This window comes from Asparagus officinalis, chromosome 6 (assembly GCF_001876935.1).
Source record: "Asparagus officinalis chromosome 6, Aspof.V1, whole genome shotgun sequence".
NCBI lineage: Eukaryota > Viridiplantae > Streptophyta > Magnoliopsida > Asparagales > Asparagaceae > Asparagus > Asparagus officinalis.
In genome coordinates this window covers 26,074,411-26,085,587 of record NC_033799.1, presented here as the reverse complement: position 1 = coordinate 26,085,587, position 11,177 = coordinate 26,074,411, and the positions used below count along the sequence as shown (strand labels likewise).

At 40.1% G+C, this 11,177-nt stretch overlaps 1 pseudogene; it reads right to left on the bottom strand.

Moving 5' to 3' along the window:
• LOC109844993 overlaps nt 1–11,177 on the bottom strand; it is a 93,855-nt pseudogene that overhangs the window by 68,755 nt on the left and 13,923 nt on the right.

Sequence of the window (11,177 nt, the reverse complement as noted above, 5' to 3'; positions counted from 1 at the left end):
CAATGATTACACATGCAATAAGTATAGTATCACTTTACCAGAATGAGACACTAAGACGTGTTTTTTGAACTGTGATATAGCACTGAACTTCACATTAGGTACTCCTCAAGAACCATGAATAAAGATGGAAAAGTAAATGATACACACCTGCATACGAGAGATAGGCAATTTTGAGCAGAGAGAAGATAAAACAGCATTAGCCAAACACAAGTTGCCCTCACTTTTCTCAAAATCAATGGGATTAACTTTATGAGGCATAGTTGAAGATCCAATCTCCCCAGCCTTGGTCATCTGGAAAGCAAAATTATCATGAAATCGTTTTGTTCCAAATTGGAAGTTTGGGAGCTAAAATAGGTTCTAATATTTTAGGGGTATAGTGGGGAGAAATTTGGGAAATTCTAGTTTTTGTGTGTTTTTTGCAGATTCTGTGTCATAAGTTGACTCATGCACAGGCATAAGTCAACTTATGGTAAGCCGACTATAAGTTGTCTTACGTTCTGCTCTGGAATCGTTGTTTTTTTGTCTCTGGCAAGTCGACTTATGGTGTCTGTTAAGTCGACTTATGAAGTGTTCTCCAGTTAGTGTTTTTCGCTCTACCAAGTCGACTTGTGGCCTCTGTTAAGTCGACTTACGATGAGTTTTCTGCACAGTTAGAGTTCCTATTTGGATTCTGTTTGGGTTTCTGTTTTGGTATAAATAGGAACACGATTTTGAGGGTTTGGAGGTAGCAAATTAGGGATATTTGGAGCACAGAAAAGAGGTATTTTCTGAGCTATTTGTTTAGCATTTTGTTTGGAGAGATTAAGAGTTTGTTAGTGAGATTAGTTTGTTCCTTTGAGTAATTTGTAATCTCAATTTGTACTCTTTCTCTATTAGTGAAAACCCCATCCCCTTCTTGCTCCATGGACGTAGGCAACTTGCCGAACCACGTATATCTCTTGTGTTATTGGTGATTGTGCTTGTTCAATTTGGTTGTGATCTCTCTTGTTTGGCTTGTGTGATTCGACCGCTTCCACGCCGCGCACAACAATTTGGTATCAGAGCTCGTGTTAGGCTTGGGCTATTTGGAGGAGTAGATCGTTTTGGATGTTCTGCTAGGGCTTCGTTTGGTGATAAGGGTGGGATTTTTTTGGTAAAGACTCTAATTTTTTCAGTTTGGATCTATTCTTCGTTTGTTCCGTATTGGTTTGTTGGCGTTTGAGGCTTGTTTGAAGGAGTCTCTGAAAGGATTCTTATTTGAAGAGTTAGATCGACAACATGGGTGGAGGAAGCCAATCAGGATCGTCTCTTACGAAGACGATACATAGTTTGAGCATCAATAACATGATGATTAATGTTCCGAAGTTTGATGACAAGATCAATTTTGGTTTGTGGAGATGCCAGGTGATTGATGCGTTGGACGCACAGAATTTGGAAAATACTCTTAAGTTGCAAGAGAAACATGCTGATATGGAAGATAAGGTTTGGAAGAAGATGAATAGTAGGGCGTGTGGAGTTATTCAGTCATGCTTGACGCCGGAACTTATTTATAATGTGATGAACGAGACGTCGGCGAAGAAGATGTGGGAAACACTCCATGAAAAGTATCTTACTAAGTGCATTGAGAATCGGCTTCACTTGAAGAAGAGGTTTTATCAGTTCAAGATAAAGAGGGGAGTTTCCATTAGGGAGCATGTTAACAACTTCACGAAGCTACTTTTAAACGTGGCCAATGTGGATATCATGATGGAGGATGAAGACAAGGCGATGTTACTTTTATGTTCATTACACGAGAATGATTATGGTACCTTTGTTCTCACTATGATTACTGTTAGCTATAAGAGGTGACCTCAGCGTTGGTGAATTATGAGTTGAGGAAGTGTGTTGATGAGTCCTCTGAGAAGGCATCGGGAGATGCATTAGTAGTTCATGGCCGTCGTTCAAACCGAAGCAAGAGGTCACAGTCTAGAGGTGCACATCGTGGGATTCATAGAAATCAGTGTGCTTTTTGTAAAGAGGATGGACATTAGAAAGCTGAATGCCAAAAGTTAGATCGAGTCGAGAAGAATAAGAGGAAAGCTATACAAGCTTCAGAGGTGAATATTGTCAAGACTAGTGGTAACAATTCAGATTCGGATTCTTCAGGCTTTTCGCTATCCGCACTACCATCAGTTTGTGATGCCGACTCTACGGAGTGGATATTGGATTCAGGTGCTTCTTACCACGTTTGCCCTAGGAGGGATTAGTTCTCCAGCTTTCAGAAGTTGGAAAGAGAGGATGTTGTGCTCATGGGTAATGAACATGCATGCTCTATTGGTGGTATTGGTATTATTCGGATTAGGATGAGTGATGGGATGATGCGAGAGTTAGATGATGTGAGGCTTGTTCCGCAATTGAAGATGAACATCATTTCACTTGGAGATTTAGTGGCAGCAGGTTATAGGGTGACCTTGGTGGATGCACGCTTGAAGGTCACATTGGGGTCCATGATTGTGATGAAGGCGTCAGAAGGAGTAATTTGTATTATTTGCTCAGAAGCACGGTGATTGATAGGGAGATGACGACTTCATCAGATTCGGCTAGACTGTGGCGTTGTTTGATGCTGGGTTATTTGATTGGTAATGCCGTACATAGGTTGTTGAGGAGTGCTATGACCTGCAGTTTGAAGTCTTATGAACCCATTAGTATGAGAAAGAAGCCTGATGTGGAGTTAGGCACTTCTATCCATCATTCGAGGGGTCTTCTGAGGGGTGTTCATTCAGTCATTCGGGGGCCTTCCGAGGGAGCATCATTGGGAGGTAAGAGGTATGTGGTTTCCACAGTTAGGGATTGCTCTAGGCATTGGTGGGTTGCAATCAAGTCCCGTTGGTGTGAAGTCCTAGAAGCCCGCAACAGATATAGGAAGTGTGTTGGTAGAAAGGTAACCCGACATTCTGATTATGGTAGGGGTTCTTTCTTACGTTTGTGCCGAGCTCATGGCAATAAGAGATACTTCATTGGTGTGTAAACTTTGAGGCAATGTGATGAGATAGAAGATTTGGGGAGCTATTCCTTTCTGGAGGAGGATAGGCGTTTGATGTCGAGCATTAGCATTGGTGTGTAGGCTATGACATGTTTGGACTGTCTTATGTATAGGTTGCCGACTGCTGCATGTAGAGATACGGGATCTGGTAGAGCTGCTTCATATTTTGAGTTGCGTCGGATGTTTGGCTACCCAGCACTTGGTCACATCGTGGATGTGAGATTTGATCTGATAGCACATTTGTGATTCAGAGGCATGTTTGATTATCAGGTATTGGCTTCTGGCTTTGTTCTTAGTAGGTATGTCACGTTTGACTCTCGACAGGTGGAGAGTGGTGATCAGATCATTAGGACATCACAGAGGGTGGCGAGTGATGGTACAACATGTTGGATGGAGACTCCAGATCATATGCATCATTTGGAATTCTAACTGATGTGACACAGATTGGGAATCATTGGATGGAGACTCCAGATCATATGCATCATTTGGAATTCTAACTGATGTGACACAGATTGGGAATCATGTTGATTTGGATACATATGATAGGTTGATTAATTCGAGTGTAGCTGATTGATGTAGTCTGGATATGGCTATTGGTTCATCACAGGTGGAGATGTTTGGATTGTTTCAGTTTAGGGCTATTAGAGGTACTTTCAGTCGTAGACTTGGTCATGATGTTAGAGAAGGGTTGTGAACTCTTCTTTAGGGCTATTAGAGGTACTTTCAGTCGTAGACTTGGTCATGATGTTAGAGAAGGGTTGTGAACTCTTCTAGCGGATTGAGGCCTTTGGAGGCCATTTTGGTGAACTACGCGAAGGCTTGATTCCTTAGGCAAGAGGATACGTTGGCAGTCAGTTTTGATCCGGCCGATTTAGTGAATAGATACCAACGTTTGGAGGGTGTTCGCATTCTCATTTGGGTCTCGACTTATTGTGGATTGAGTTCGTTATCGTGAAGGGTTTCCACGACATCCTGGACGCAATAAGTGGGACATTTGGTTTGGTTGGTGTCGGCTTAGTTTTGGGAAAACTTCACTGAGGTGGAGAATTGTGGAGAAATTTGGGAAATTCTAGTTTTTGTGTGTTTTTTTGTAGATTCTGTGTCATAAGTCGACTCATGCACAGGCATAAGTCGACTTATGGTAAGCCGATTATATGTCGACTTACGTTCTGCTCTAGAATCGTTGTTTTTTGGCTCTAACAAGTCGACTTATGGTGTCTGTTAAGTCGACTTATGAAGTGTTCTCCAGTTAGTGTTTTTCGCTCTGCCAAGTCGACTTGTGGCCTCTGTTAAGTTGACTTACGATGAGTTTTCTGCACAGTTAGAGTTTCTATTTGGATTCTGTTTGGGTTTCTGTTTTGGTATAAATAGGAACACGGTTTTGAGGGTTTGGACGTAGCAAATTAGGGATATTTGGAGCACAGAAAAGAGGTATTTTCTGAGTTATTTGTTTATGGTTTTGTTTGGAGAGATTAAGAGCTTGTTGGTGAGATTAGTTTGTTCCTTCGAGTGATTTGTAATCTCAATTTGTACTCTTTCTCTATTAGTAAAAACTCCATCCCCTTCTTGCTCTATGGACGTAGGCAACTTGCCGAACAACGTAAATCTCTTGTGTTATTGGTGATTGTGCTTGTTCAATTTGGTTGTGATCTCTCTTGTTTGGCTTGTGTGATTTGACAGTTTTGACGCCACGCACAACAATTTGGTATCAGATGTTGGGTTAGGCTTGGGTTATTTCGAGGAGTAGATCGTTTTGGATATTCGGCTAGGGCTTCGTTTGGTGATAAGGGTGGGATTTTTTTGGTAAAGACTCTATCTTTTTTAGTTTGGATCTATTCTTCGTTTGTTTCGTATTGGTTTGTTGGCGTTTGAGTCTTGTTTGAAGGAGTCTCTTACGAAGATAATACATAGTTAGAGCATCAATAACATGAAGATCGATGTTCTGAAGTTTGATGGTAAGATCAATTTCGGTTTGTGGAGATACCAGGTGATGTATGCGTTGGACTCGTAGAATTTGGAAGAAACTCTTGAGTTGCAAGAGAAACCTGTTGATATGGAAGATAATGTTTGGAAGAAGATGAATAGTAGGGCGTGTGGAGTTATTCGGTCATGCTTGACGCCAGATCTTATTTTTGATGTGATGAACGAGACGTCGGTGAAGAAGATGTGGGAAACACTCAATGAAAAGTATCTTACTAAGAGCATTGAGAATCGGTTTCACTTGAAGAAGAGGTTTTATCAGTTCAAGATGAAGAGTGGAGTTTCCTTTAGGGAGCATGTTAACAACTTCACGAAGCTACTTTCAGACATGGCTAATGTGGATATCATAGTGGAGGATGAAGACAAGGTGATGTTACTTTTGTGTTCATTGCACGAGAATGATTATGGTACCTTTTTTCTCCCTATGATTAATAGAAGAACTACTATTAGCTATAAGGAGGTGACCTCAGCGTTGGTGAATTATGAGTTGAGGAAGTGTGTTGATGAGTCCTCCGAGAAGGCATCGGGATATGCATTAGTAGTTCATGGCCGTGGTTCAAACCGAAGCAGGAGGTCGCAGTCTATAGGTGCACATCGTGGGATTCGTAGGAATCAGTGCACTTTTTGTAAAGAGGATGGACATTAGAAAGCTGAATGCCCAAAGTTAGATCGAGCCGAGAAGAATAAGGGAAATGATGTACAATCTTCAGAGGTGAATATTGTCAAGACTAGTGGCAATAATTCAAATTCGGATTCTTCAGACTATTCATTATCTGCACTACCATCAGTTTGTGATACCGACTCTATGGAGTGGATATTGGATTCGGGTGCTTCTTACCACATTTGCTCTAGGAGGGATTGGTTCTCCAACTTTCAGAAGTTGGAAAGAGAGGTTGTTGTGCTCATGGATAATGGACATGCATGCTCTATTGATGGTATTGGTACTGTTCGGATTAGGATGAGTGATGGGATGATGCGAGAGTTAGATGATGTGAGGTTTGTTTCGCAATTGAAAATGAACATCATTTCACTTGGAGCTTTGGTTGCAGCAGGCTATAGGGTGACCTTGGTAGATGCACGCTTGAAGGTCACATTGGGGGCCATGATTGTGATGAAGGGTGTGAGAAGGAGCAATTTGTATTATTTGCTTGGAAGCACGACGATTAATAGGGAGATGACGACTTCATCAGATTCGGCTAGACTGTGGCGTTGTTTGATACTGGGTTATTTGATTGGTAATACCATGCATAGGTTATTGAGGAGTGCTATGACCTATAGTTTGAAGTCCTATGAACCCATTAGTATGAGCAAGAAGACTGAGGGGGAGTTAGGCACTTCTATCCATCATTCGAGGGGTCTTCTGAGGGGTGTTCATTCAGGCATTCGGGGGCCTTCCAAGGGAGCATCATTGGGAGGTAATAGGTATGTGGGTTGCAATCAAGTCCTGTTGGTGTGAAGTCCTTGAAGCCCGCAATAGATATAGGTAGTGTGTTGGTAGAAAGGTAACCTGATGTTTTGATTATAGTAGGGTTTTTCTTACATTTGTGCTAAGCTCACGGCAATAGAAGACACTTCATTGGTGTGAAAAATTTGAGGCAACGTGATGAGATGGCAGATTTGGGGAGCTGTTCCTTTCTGGAGGAGGATAGGCATTTGATGTCGAGCATTGGCATTGGTGTACGGGCTACGACATGTTTGGGCCGTCTTATGTATAGGTTGCTGACTGCTGCATGTAGAGATATAGGATCTAGTGGAGCTGCTTCAGATTTTAGGTTGCGTCGGATGTTTGGCTACCCAGCACTTGGTCACATCGTGGATGCGAGATTTGATCCGATAGCACAATTAGGATTCATAGGCATGTTTGATTATCAGGTATTATCTTCTGACTTTGTTCTGAGCAGGTATGTCACGTTTGACTCTCGGCAGGTGGCGAGTGGTGATCAGATCATTAGGACATCGCAGAGGGTGGAGAGTGATGGTACTCCACATTGGATGGAGACTCCAGATCATACTGCATTATTTAGGATTCTATTTGATGTGATACAGATTGGGAATGATGTTAATTTGGATGCAGATGATAGGTTGATTGATTCGAGTGTAGCTGATAGATATAGTCTGGACATGGCCATTGGTTCATCTCAGGTGGAGATGTTTGGATTGTTTTAGTTTAGGGCCATTAGAGGTGCTTTCAGCCGTAGACTTGGTCGTGAAGTTGGAGACGGGTTGCAAACTCTTCTAGTAGTTTGAGGCCTATGGAGGCTGTTTTGGTGAACTACGTGAAGGCTTGATTCCTTAGGCAAGAGGATACGTAAGCAGTCAGTTTTGATGCAGCCAATTTGGAGAGTAGATACTAACATTTGGAGAGGCAAGAGGATACGTAAGCAGTCAGTTTTGATGCAGCCAATTTGGAGAGTAGATACTAACATTTGGAGAGTGTTCGCATTCTCATTTGGGTCTCGACTTATTGTGGATTGAGTTCGTTATCGTGAAGGGTTTCCACGACATCCTCGACGCAATAAGTGGGACATTTGGTTTGGTTGGTGTCGGCTTAGTTTTGGGAAAACTTCTCTGAGGTGAAGAATTGTGGAGAAATTTGGGAAATTCTAGTTTTTGTGTGTTTTTTTGCAGATTCTGTGTCATAAGTCGACTCATGCACATGCATAAGTCGACTTATAGTATGCCGACTATATGTCGACTTACGTTCTGTTCTAGAATCGTTGTTTTTTGGCTCTGACAAGTCGACTTATGGTGTCTGTTACGTCGACTTATGAAGTGTTCTCCAATTAGTGTTTTTCGCTTTGCCAAGTCGACTTGTGGCCTCTGTTAAGTCGACTTACGATGAGTTTTCTGCACAGTTAGAGTTTCTATTTGGATTCTGTTTGGGTTTCTATTTTGGTATAAATAGGAACACGATTTTGAGGGTTTGTAGATAGCAAATTGGGGATATTTGGAGCACAGTAAAGAGGTATTTTCTGAGCTATTTGTTTAGGGTTTTGTTTGGATAGATTAAGAGCTTGTTGGTGAGATTAGTTTGTTCCTTCGAGTGATTTATAATCTCAATTTGTACTCTTTCTCTATTAGTGAAAACCCCATACCCTTCTTGCCCCGTGGACGTAGGCAACTTGCCGAACCACGTAAATCTCTTGTGTTATTGGTGATTATGCTTGTTCAATTTGGTTGTGATCTCTCTTGTTTGGCTTGTGTGATTCGACCGCTTCCGCGCCGCGCACAACATATAGTGGTCAAGCATAAGATAGTTACCTGCTTAAAATAACCTAACAAAATATAGCTCCATATGTCCCGATCAAAATCAGTCAGGATGTTATCAAACTGAACAACTGCATTGAAAAGCTTTGCGATATAGTCATGCAGCTCAATCTATATACGGAGCAAGCAACAGGCTCAGATAAAGAGTATGCATGCAAAATTATTAGCTGGCGCTGCAATTCCATTATTATTTATGCACTAACTGGTTGGTGTACAATAGGCTAATTGATAAATGTACTGTAATTCCAAGATAGATGGATAACCTACAAATGTATCTACTTATTATCAAGCAAGCACATTATAGTATCTACTTACTATATGAATCACCTTTTGTAAGCTCTTGAAATGTGAAATGGTAAAAAAAACCTACATTTCAGTCACCTGAGTCGATTGCAAAACTCATATTAAAGAAAATCATGAGGCTCTATTAGTTATACACTTTTACAGTTTGTATTAGTTATACACAATGAATACAAGCAGCAGTGTCAAAAAAGTATAGGTAAATAAAGTACTCCTCCCATTAATGAAACCTATCCAAGTCATCCACAATGAAAAAAAACATATCAAAATCGTCTATGCACTACATAATTACGCAAAAGAAAAATCCATTAAGCTGAAATGAATCAGATAGGTAAAACCTTGCAAAGAGAAAAGTAGTAGAAGTAAATAAACATGCCTGTGTCACGTAAGGGTTGAAACCTAAACCCAAAGAGGTCATGAACTCGGCTGTAACAGTTGGCCAATCAATATCAGGATATGCAACTTTATGTGCATTGTAGTTTCCAACAGCTCCAGCACACTTGCCCAATATTTGCACTTCTGTAAAGGTCTTCCCTACTTCACTTAGTCTGAAAGCAAAATTTACCATCTCCTTGCTACAAAGGGAGTTAGAAGATATAAGAACTAAACCACATAAACCTATTACAAAAGCAAATCATTTATTTCTGTAGCATAACGATGAAAATTATCAATATGATATTTTAACTGCTTTGAGCAGTCAACTTAGTATATGTCTGCATCTAATATTGGCCATGTCACGCCCCGGCCAAACGGGCCCATTGGTGCGGTACAAGCCGTGGGACCCAACAAGTGTAATGTGTTGTTTTGCTCAATCTACTGCCAAAATCGACTAACCGATGTTACCCTTAAATAAATTAAGCGACTTAAATTATCACTCAATTCCTGATGTTGGACTAAATAGGAGTGTCACAAACACTCCACCTTACTTAAGCGACGTCCTCATCGTGACATGACAATTGCCACATCCCGGTATCACTAGGTTATGTGGACTCTAGAGGTGGCTCGCACCGCACTCACGCAATATAGCACTTAGCCCCGCATAGCACTTAGCTCCACACTTGCGACTCGCTACTGCTATGATACAACTTATACTGCTATGGTACAGTACAAGTCGTGGAACCCACCAAGTGTAACACATTTGGCTCAACCCACTGCCAAAATTAACTAGGACTAAATAAGAAATAAAGATATGATTATATTATTTTTAACCTTCAGATTGAAAAGGTTCCATTCAATTTATTTCATAGCATCAAGCAAAAAACTCGTGAAGAAAGGAATGTAGAACATGTCCTGCAAACATATATGAACGAAGATAGACGGTGTAATCTTTATCAAACCAGTAATTATACATGATGTATTAGCCCCATGTATAAAATTCCTGAGTTTCAGCATGTAATCATTATTTAATTATTTCTATATATGCCCCCAATAAAAAGCTTACTTTTGTATAAAAAAATTTCACCGAAATGACCAGCCAGAAATTTCTATATATGCCCCCAATAAAAAGCTTACTTTTGTATAAAAAAATTTCACCGAAATGACCAGCCAGAAATCTTTGAGTTATTTCAACCAAAAAAAATCCACCACCAGGACATTAGGGAAAAATTCTTAGTGGAATATTACACTATGCACCTTAGATTAAGTTTAACTTTTTAAACCCAAGAGTACTTTGTTTTTCTTTGAGTACTCCCATTTCTCTAATAATTCTCTAAACGTGTTCTTGTCAGTTGCATCCCTTCTCCATTTGGGATAAATTTCATTAAGAATTTAGGATTGCTAAATAAATTAGTTCATGGAAATGAAAAAGAATTTTTCTTTTTCCTTGAAACATTCTCTGCATTTGTGTAAACACGAATAAAAGGGAAATATAAGTTTTTCAATTAAGCTTATATATCATTAAAGTTTTTGTAGATAACATCTGATCAACAAAAAGTTAGTATTCTGTTATAACAAGAGTTGCCTCTCATCTACAACTGAAAATACCTGTCCATGAGTGCGAGACAACATGGAGATATGAGCATTTTCCTTCGCTAATTTGCATATTGCATTCAAAAAAAGAATTTTGTAGAATCTGATGTCAAATATTAAGCATCAAATGCAATCTTTGAAACCATAGTTAGTCATAGTTATAAAAAGAGGAAGCATAGAGTACCCACAACAAGGAACATCAAAAAGAGGAAGCATAGTTATAAAAAGAGGAAGCATAGAGTACCCACAACAAGGAACATCCAAAACTCACCTCAGCAATCTCAGCATTGGATTGACATTTCTGTTTCAAGAAGTATTCAACTGCCTTAACATCATGGTTAGTTACTTTTTCAAACTTTTTCACTTCCAGAGCATCAGCTTTGCTGAAGCCACTAACTATACTTTCTAAATAAGACCTGGCATTCTCGCTAAAACTTGAACCTCCTTGATTTCAGGTATTTCTATTAATTTTAGCAACCATTTTACCTAAAAAAGAATCGCTTCAGATTAGCATTTTGCACTAAGTAGCCAACATGAAAATAACTACAGTGGCCAGCTTTGTCAGATCATGATGGGTAATGGAGAAAGAGGTAAACCTTTTTTACTTGTAAGTTACCTCTTTCTCCATTACCCAAGACATGACTACACTATGACAAGTTTT